Source organism: Paroedura picta, chromosome 3, assembly GCF_049243985.1.
Source record: "Paroedura picta isolate Pp20150507F chromosome 3, Ppicta_v3.0, whole genome shotgun sequence".
NCBI lineage: Eukaryota > Metazoa > Chordata > Lepidosauria > Squamata > Gekkonidae > Paroedura > Paroedura picta.
Window position 1 is genome coordinate 105,814,606 of NC_135371.1, and position 9,600 is coordinate 105,824,205.

The 9,600-nt window shown below is 45.4% G+C and overlaps 1 long non-coding RNA gene across 1 annotated transcript; it reads left to right on the forward strand.

Annotated features, from left to right (window-relative positions):
• Positions 1 to 1,486: 1,486 nt before the first annotated feature.
• LOC143832539 (uncharacterized) lies at positions 1,487 to 9,388 on the forward strand. The gene is made up of 3 exons (XR_013229307.1): positions 1,487 to 1,722; positions 1,972 to 2,059; positions 9,238 to 9,388. It is a non-coding gene; the product is annotated as an uncharacterized LOC143832539 (long non-coding RNA).
• Positions 9,389 to 9,600: the final 212 nt, after the last annotated feature.

Here is a 9,600-nt window from a genome sequence, read left to right on the forward strand (position 1 = left end):
TCAGGCAAGGTCCAATGTTTCACTTCCATCTGGATCCTTAAAAACAGTGGTTCTCAACTTGGGGTCAGAACCCCATTTGGGGTTGCCTGGCCCCTTTCCCAAGGTTGCCAAGCTGCCCACTGCCACAGTAACAGGCAGCGGCATGTGGAGGCGGGTGGTGGAGACGGAGGCGGGCAGGGGTGGTGGAGCTATGGCAATGGCTGCCACCATTCCGCATGCATGCATGCACACATTTCCAGCAACCCACTGGCTCTTTCTGCAGCTACCCAGCCTGCCTGGAGGGTCGCACCAGGACCCACCGAGGAATGCACCGTAATGCTTCCCTCAGCATTTTCAGAGCTGGGAAGAAAGCAACCCCTTCCCCCTGTGGGTCCAAAGTCACCCTATCCCATCGAACTCTGTCCGGCAACTCCCCCCCCCCCACACACACACCATGGTTAAAAGAAGGGAGAAAGGAGAAAAGTGGCGAGCCAAGGGAGCAAGAAGTGCACCCAAGCCCGGCCCAGAGTGGGACAGTGAGCAATGTGGACGCCGTGGCATTGGCAGCAGCAGCCCCCTCCCCTGGGTAAGGCCCTTGCCCCCCTCCAGTCACCTGCTGCAGGGGGTCGCCCATGGCCATGGCTGGGGGGGGGGCAGAGGAAGCGCCTCCGCAGTGCTAGCTGGCAGCTCCTCGGCTGGGTCCCTGCTGGGCTTCATCGCCAAAGTTGGGGTCGCGGCGAAGAAAATGTTGAGAACCACTGCTTTAAAACCTTCGCAGCATCTCTGTGAATGAAACAAAGGGGCTATATTCACAAAAACTGGTGTAAATTCAGAGGCTATTCAACAGCAAATTTGCTCAGAGCAGTTGAAAGAGAAAGTTGAAAAGCCAGCTGAACTAATTGCCACCCAGGTACTTTTGGTCTCAACAAAGGGCCTCAGCCATCCCCTGAAACATCCACAACTAGTGGTAGTTAATCTTGCCCTGCAGGGAGGAAACAGAATAGCCCAACTGAAGAGATCATCATGACAAGGAAAGATTGGGGACATGGCTTTAGGCTATTGATTCACCTGTGATAAGCACAGAAAACATTGACTTACAAACAAGGTTTTGAATCGCATTCTCAGTGTGTTTGTTGTGCATAGTTTTGTGCTCTCTTTAGTGTAGAGGGGATTAATAAATACAATAAACAAGCAACATGGAGGTTAAAAGTATGCCCCAAGGCTACATAGTCATGAAGGAGCAACATTTTAACTAGCAATACCCCATGCATATTTCTGTCTCTGCCTCCAACAGAGTCAGAACATACAGGGGGATTTTTCTCATGTATGGCAATCATGTGGAGAAAGTTGTGAGGCAGACAGATGGTGAGCAAGCAGCCATTTCCATGACAACAAGTGAACCAGCTACTGTTACCATGTATGGTTGGGAAGAGGTGGTTTTTTTTCTGGATCCCTGTCCATGCTCATGATGCTCTCTTTCTACTTTGAGCACATTCCGGAAGAATAGTATATGTCCCGGCCTGCCAGATCTCCCGGGTGGGAGCCCGGACGTGCCGTTCCCCGGGAGCACCCACCCAACCCCAGGGGCAGAGAGGCCAGCTCCCATACTCCCCTCAACGGCCGAGGGACGAATGACAAAGCCTGAAACACCTGCAGCTCCTGCGGCCGGAATGAGAGAAGCCTGCCAGGTCAGTCCGGAGTGCAAAGGAGGGACAGACGGGTTGCTGGCGTGCTTGGCAGCAAGTGAGTCCAGCTCCGATAGCTCGAGTCCCGAGTGGGACGCACCCTCCCCCCCACCAATTTGGTGGCCAATAACCAGTCCCTTAGGCGGCAGAGGCACTGCGACCCAGAAGTGGGGCGGGTCTACCCAGGCCGCTCAAGCACCAACCCCCCACAATATATAAATATTTTAATGTTGAAATTCTGGTACTTTTATGTTCAATAACATTCTAACTGTCTCTTCTCCCCCACTCTCATTCCTTATTCTAAAAGGAACTGTCAGTGAAAACTTTACACCTGTCCTGAAGGAATAATACAAAAGTAACAAGGGAATCATCTGACAAAGTAACAAGGCTATGAAGTAAGTATGGAAGATAGATACATTGGATATGGAAAGAAGAGATAATTATCTAGAAGAAAACAGTGCATGTGATCATCAGACATATATTAGAATGAAATTTTTAGACTGGAATTCATGACAGATTCTGGCTCCAGATATAGGGCTTGAACATGAATGAAACATAAAAAGATTCTTTTTTTCCTTGGCTTGGGAAAGGAGACGAGAACCCCATTAAAGAAACTAAAAAGCTTCCTAACTGACAAAAGTTGAGAACGAGGGAGTTCCCAAAGTTTAGCAATATTCCTAAATAAGGAAAGGAGAGGAAGTAATGGGGTGGAGAAGAGGCTGTTGGAGGTATGTCAACTGACCAGCCTTTAATTTGGATGCCGTTGTACAGCTAAGGCTTGGGTGGCAGGGCGACCAGATAAACATATGTTAAGTAAATACTGAGATGTCCTGATGAATGATCTGAGGCAAGGCATGAGGAAAAACCATTTTATTTTGGCGACTGTTTTGGTTTTCCAGTAAATATCCTGAGATCAAGACCAGTGATACTGGAGGTGGTCCTAAAAAAGCTTTCTAGTCCTCATGAGAACAACTGGGAATGGCTAGTTTCATTGCCAAGTTGATGGGTGGGAAAAAGAAGGGCCAACAAATACAGAAGGTTGGTAGTTGTCTCAGAGATGGTTGATTATTAGTTGATTATTCACTGCAAGTATCACCTGATTAACATTAACCTTTCTCCATTCTGCTGTATACGTGTGCATATGAACACAGAATATGATGTTGTCCTAGGATGTCAGAAATGGCATGAAATTAAATTGCAAAGAGTACAAGATGTTTCTTAAAAGGTTGCATGTAACTAGATAGCTTACAGTATTTTAAAATAAAGTTCAGCCACTGTAATACACGTGCCCTACTATTCTCCTACATTCAGGGTTCAATATCTCCATCACAAAAAAACCAGCATTAAGTACATTTGATTGAAAAGTAGATCTTTTCCAGTTTCTACAGTACATTAATTACCTACATGAGTGACATGTACAGAAGTAGAAAGGTGTTCTTAGCATCACTTGTGAAAACAACCTTTGATGCTGTGCAGCAACTCAAAGGAAAAGGCCATATCATGTATTTCTGCCTAATTAACCAGTCATTCACACAACTGTGAATGTTTGCATACAAAGTAGCTGAATTTTACAAATGTACTGTTTGTGTTTGCACAGCAGCTGTCTGAATAGCTGGACTCTCTGGAGAACTGATTTTTTTTTTGTTACATCTGCTGCTGGTAGAATGCTAGTTTATTAAAATCTTAGATCATTGTTTGATTAAACAATTTTACTTTATTTACACCAAAGATCTTTGGGAAGCTAATTCCCATTTCATAATTTATTCACTGCTCATTTAATATGGATTTATGCAGACTATGAAAACATGAAAATGTGTTTTAGGGGGGAGGGGTTTAAAGTAACAGCTGTGCATAAAATAAATCAAGCTTTACCACAAAACAAAATGAAGTTTCATTCCATAGAACATACAATAATTTGTCTCAGCCCCAAGTATTTGGGTTTACACCAAAAATAAAAAATTTTAAATGTAGAAAGACTTTGAAGTATGTGCAAATTGTGACACAAGACAATTTCATATGTATCTGTCTCAGCCTTTTCCATCCTTTTGACCATGGAGGAACCCCTGAAATGATGACATGCCCCTTCTGATGGAGAAGCCAACCAATCATTCAATCAATTTATCATTTACAATTCCCATTGTGAAGAAAGAGACTAGATTGGTAGAGAAACAAATGAACTAATGTCAGTGGCCATCTGAACTTCCAGGAAAACTGGTGACCTTAGGGGAGCTCTCACATAACCCCAGGATCCCTGAAACTATGGTTGGGAATCCCTGATCCTTTGCTTGTACCTGAATTAGGAAACTGCCTCCAGTCATGACTCCCCAGCAGACTGGTGAAAAGCACCCTCAAGTCACAGCCAGTTTATGGCAACCCCATAGGGGCTTTCAGACAAGAGATTAATAGGTTTGTCATTGGCTGCCTCTGTATAGCAACCCCGGACTTCCTTGGTGCCCTCCCATTCAAATACTAACCAGGGATGATACTGCTTAGCTTCCAAGGCCTGATGAGATCAGGCTAACCACCTGGGCCATCCAGATAACAGTCCCCAGAAGCGGGGGTCGTCAACCCCTGGTCCGCGGTCTGGTACCGGGCCGCGAAGGCCTTGGTAACGGGTCACTGGCGGCCACACCTGCTTCTCCCTCCCCGCAGTGAGAAGCACACCAGGCCGCGAGAGAAGCGGCCACCAAAGCGCTTCGCTTGTGGCCTGGCTAGCTTCTTGCTGCGAGGGGGGGGGAAGAGGCAGGCGCGGCCACCGGCATGCCGGCGGACACAAACGCACACGTGCGGAGCTGCCGCGCATGTGCATTAGTGGCCCCTAGTGGTGAAAACATGCATGCGTGGCAGCACGCACATGCGCATTTTCACCACCAGGGGTGCTAACGCCCATGTGCGGTGCCCGGGCTGCCGCTCTTCCCCATCCTGGGAGACGGTCGTCAACCATAAAAAGGTTGGGGACTGCTGCCCAGAATATTACAAGTAATTAAATAGATATGACTGAGTAATTGTCCAATATTAGTGGTCTATTATTTTTCCTAGTTCTAAAATTATCACCACCAGAATTAACATCCCCCACTTCCTGTAAGGTGCCCAGGGTGGCGTATCAAGGATTACCACCATTGTATCCACTCAGAAAACCTGTGCAGGGTAGGCTGAGAGGCAGAGATTGGCCCAAGTTCACCCAGTACATTTTACAACGGAGCAGGGATCAGCCTTTTTCTGCATGGCAGAACATTCCACACAGGAAACTGATAATAGCTGAAGCAGCCTTGAACGGACTGTCTTTCAAGTACTGGCAATTCTGAGCCTTCTAGAGTTTCAAATGATTTTGTTGTTGAAGGTGAAAATAGATGGGCTACTTTCACATTTGCGCCTCACCTTCCTAGGCTGGTGCTCTGACACCAATTTTGTGCTGTTATATTTGGGTTCCCACTTCAGGAGTACATTTTATAATCTTGAAAGCCATGATGCAGTTTTCTTTTGTCCTGGGCATCATTAATATATTGAGAGCTCTCAGCGTGCGAACAGAACAGGGCATCTTCCTGCTTCAACCATGTGCTGCTTTTTCTGTGCTAAACTAACTCTAAAGGATCTGAGGTCCTTCCAGAGAAGATTTTCAAGGGCAGAGAGATGTATCAGACAAGATGGGAGCAGGGATTTGCAATATATGCTGTGTACCAGTAGAACTTGCAGTAGTACCTTCTACTTACCTCACAAAATCTTGGGTTCCACGTAAGTGCTATTTCTTGAATTAAAAATGAAACTAAACCTTAAGAAAAAAAGCCCAATATTCCATTCTGCATCTTAAAGTACCAATGGAACTCTTGACCTGACTTTACCAGTAACAATAACAAAGATTATAGGTTTACAAAGAAGTTGGACATGGACTGAAATAGCATTTGGGGATTGCCTTCCTCTAAAATCTAATTTAGTGATAATTAGATATTTGGGGAGTGGTGAGCGGGACTAAAGGCTGATTCCTGGAAGAAAGAGGGTCATTCCCAAGTTGCTTCTGCTTCTCGTCAAAGGCTGTCATGTGAAGTTTCTGAACTATGTCTAAACTGTTTTCAAGTTAAATTTGCCCCTAGTTCTAGATAATTGGCACATGGCCACTAGTTCCGAACTTGCACTGTATAATCCAAAACCTACTGATTTCCCTTGTAGTCCTTCCCCACCCCCCACTGCAGAGCAGGGCAGAGAGTCCAGTAATGGAGAACAATGAGTTTAATCAGCCAGACACAGAAATTTATTACTAGAGCCTACCAGTGTTACTCCCTTTTGTTGCTACCTGGCCCTTATCTCAGACATCTTCAGTTTAGGCTCTGACCCTGCTTGTTTTCAGGAGCTTGATGTACTCTGAGAAGATTGTATTCTGGAATGTCTCTCTTCTAGTTCAGCTAAGGCTACAGCAGTATCTGTCACGTTTTGTACCACGGCAGCTAATGCGCACTCCAGTGCCTGGGAAACTGGAAGGTTCTAGCTGGGCTCTGCCATTTTCCCCAGGAAGTCGCTGTTCCTTCTCTTATGATCAGCTGCTGCTAGGGCTCCCTTCTGCCAGCCTGTTCTGGTTCCTATTCATAGGGATTTCCACAAGGATTTGTGAGAGTAGCTTGCCCTCATCCCTCAACTGTCAGAGAGATGCAATGATCGTTGGATGACATGGCTGCACTGGGCAAAGATCCCTCTCCCCCAAGTCTCCAGGTATTTCCCAGCCCAGAGCAGGCAACCCTCACCATAGCTAGATCCTATAAGAATTAACAGGAAGATGTATCTGTCTACTTGTTTCTCGGTCCCACATTAGACCATGTCACCAATCGCCTGAGTGTGTTGTTGTTGTTAGGTGCGAAGTCGTGTCCGACCCATTGCGACCCCATGGACAATGATCCTCCAGGCCTTCCTGTCCTCTACCATCCCCGGAGTCCATTTAAGTTTGCAACTCCCAAGCTAGATCAACCTAATTCATGCCATCATATTCCCCATTACTATGTACAAGTTGGACGATGAAGAAAATTGTCAGTAAGAAAGTTGATTCATTTGAAAGGTGGTGTTGGAGGAGAGTTTTACTAAGAAATATTTTACAGGCACAATTTCTGTGAACAAAGTTGGTATCTGCAATGACTGCCAGATGTTGCAGAATCACAGGCCATAATATCTCAGATATCTGATGTAACACCTCTGGGAAGATGGGTCACTGGGCTAAACATTGTAGCAAAGAGCAAATCCCAAAATAGAAAAAAAAATGGAGCAAAAGCAAGACAACCACTTTCAACCACTTGTGATGATGAGTGACCTCCCTTGGAAGACTCAAGTAGAAAGCATGGCTTTATAGCTTAAGAAAAGGCAATAATACTCAGGGCCATTCCGCACCGGGATCCATGTAGCAAATTGTTTGCTGAATGAAAAATCGCCATTTTAAATAGTGGAATTCGTCGTTATGCATACCTGCCTTTGTAGTGGAATCCAGTTGCATTTCTATCGTTTCCCACAGGGTTCCGGTCTCGGCAAAAATCGCTAGAAAGGAAGCGCTATTGCTGAGCTGTGTCCCGCCCCTGGCCGTCAATCAGCCAATGGGCGGCCGTTATCATGCTCCAAAACAGCCCGTTTCCCTTTAAGGAAGGTTTTAAAAAACACACACACACACGTTGCAACGAATATGCGTTGATTCGTTGCAACGGAGAGACCCATCCAGCTAGCAGGTGATGTTTGAGCTGCCGTTTCATCGTTGCCACGCTCCCCCCGAGTGAAGAAAAAAAATCCCCCCCCCTCACGGGTGCGATTTTTGGCCAAAAACAGTGTGAAAAATAAAGCGAAAATAAACCAGCAAACAGGCCTCTATGATGCTTGTGCTTGGTGACTTTAAACAGAGGGACTGCAGCCGGGGAAGCCTCACTGGGTAAACGAAGGCTTGCTGGTGCGTTGATCTCCGCTTGCTCGGAGAAAAAAAAATGGCGATCGCTTCGCCGGAAGATCAGAGGAGAGAGCCAGGGGGAGGGACTTTGCAGAAACCACAACAATGGTAATGCACAGAACCTTTCCGCTAGTGTTTCAGATTGGTTGCAGGAGTGTAGCGCTTTCCGGAGGGTGAATCCACTTTTTGGGATTTCCCTGAAAGCTCTACAACGCAGCGCTTTTTGCGGATCGGTTTCAGGAGTGTTGCAGAGTGTCAACGACGTTGTGCATAACGGCAAAACTGTAGCAATTTAAATTAGTAACCATTGTGCTATTTTGGACGAATGCGGAACGGCCCCCAGTGGCTCAAACACAACCTTCTCAAGGCCTGCTCTGTAAGAGTAATATAAAGGAAGTTCCTCTTGAAATGACCTGCAATGAGTACTTAGCTCTCCCAAGGGAAAGGATAGAAGCCTCATCGACTGTGTCATCTAAAAGTGGACTGGACAAAGCCCTAGAATAATATCTTGTAGTAAACAACCCTGCATTTCCTCCCAAGAGACTGACAACATGAGAGCTTAGTTGCTCTTTTAATTCCAGAGCCTAAAAATAGCAAGAAGCCCTGTAAACTTTCAGCTACACACTAACTTTAAGAACTATGGAAAGCTGAGAAATAGCTTAAAAGATATACTATGGAATCTTTTGCCAAGATAAGGAACAGATTTGGAGAACAGAGGTGATATAAAATTCAACACACTGGTCAGCCAAGCCATGGAAGAGGTCGCTAGAATCCTGGGTTAAAAATAGTCCAAATTCCATAGAAAACTTCCAGACATTTTGCAATGTGTAGAAAATAATCTAGGCACTGATTTTGGTTCATTTTCTAGACAGGAAAAAATCAGCGACTAGATTATATTATATATATTTGCATAATTATATGTATGAATACTGTCAATTTTGAAATGCTTGCTAATGATGTGGGATGGAAGCTTTTTTATTGGAGGAATTTAGGGATGGAGTAATAGGGAGAGGCATAGGAGGAAGCAATTTGTGTGATGACACTTTCTCCAGCCTATGCTGATCTGTTATGAAGGTTGCTTCAGGGCTTTTGTATCTATAACAACTGCCACGTGAAGGCCACTTTGACACAGTGTTACCACAAAAGGTAGCCCCATAATGGAAGGGTGCCTCACACAGAGCTTATGGCTGGACTTTGAGCAGCCTGGCAGAAACTGACTATGGAGTCAGTAGGGCCCTCTAGCAAATCTAGCATAGTCACATCAGACCTCCATCTTGTTTGAACTTGACTAGAATCAAACATCTCTTCTCTTTCTGTCTCTTCCTTCCTGAAACTTGCCCAACTGACTTAGCTAAAATGTGCACAGTGTAGACACTTGCAATGGAGAAAACTACTTCCACCCATGAACCTCAGAATGTCAATAACAAAGGAATATCCCATCAGGAACTAACTAGAATCTCTTTTGTCTATTTCCAGTTCTGTTTCCTTACCCCAAGTTATCTATTTGTACAGTGTAACATTTGTCTACCAGCATCTCCTTTGCTTTAATGTGTCACTCCATAACCCTTCCTGACTAGGTAATATGGGCCATTAAGTAGATTTTAGCAGAGAAGTGATAACCACATTCCTCAGATTTCAAGTCATAAATAAATTTAATCCCTTCAGGATGCTAGAGGAGATCAGCCCTGCCTGCTCCTTAGAAGGCCAGATCCTGAAGATGAAACTCAAATACTTTGGCCACCTCATGAGAAGGAAGGACTCCCTGGAGAAGAGCCTAATGCTGAGAGAGATCAAGGGCAAAAGAAGAAGGGGACGACGGAGAATGAGGTGGCTGGATGGAGTCACTGAAGCAGTAGGTGCAAACTTAAATGGACTCCGGGGAATGGTAGAGGACAGGAAGGCCTAGAGGATCATTGTCCATGGGGTCGCGATGGGTTGGACATGACTTCGCACCTAACAACAACAACATACACACAGAGGAAGAATCTTGGTTGCCCTTCTTTTTGCGCCACTAATTCCCCCACAATT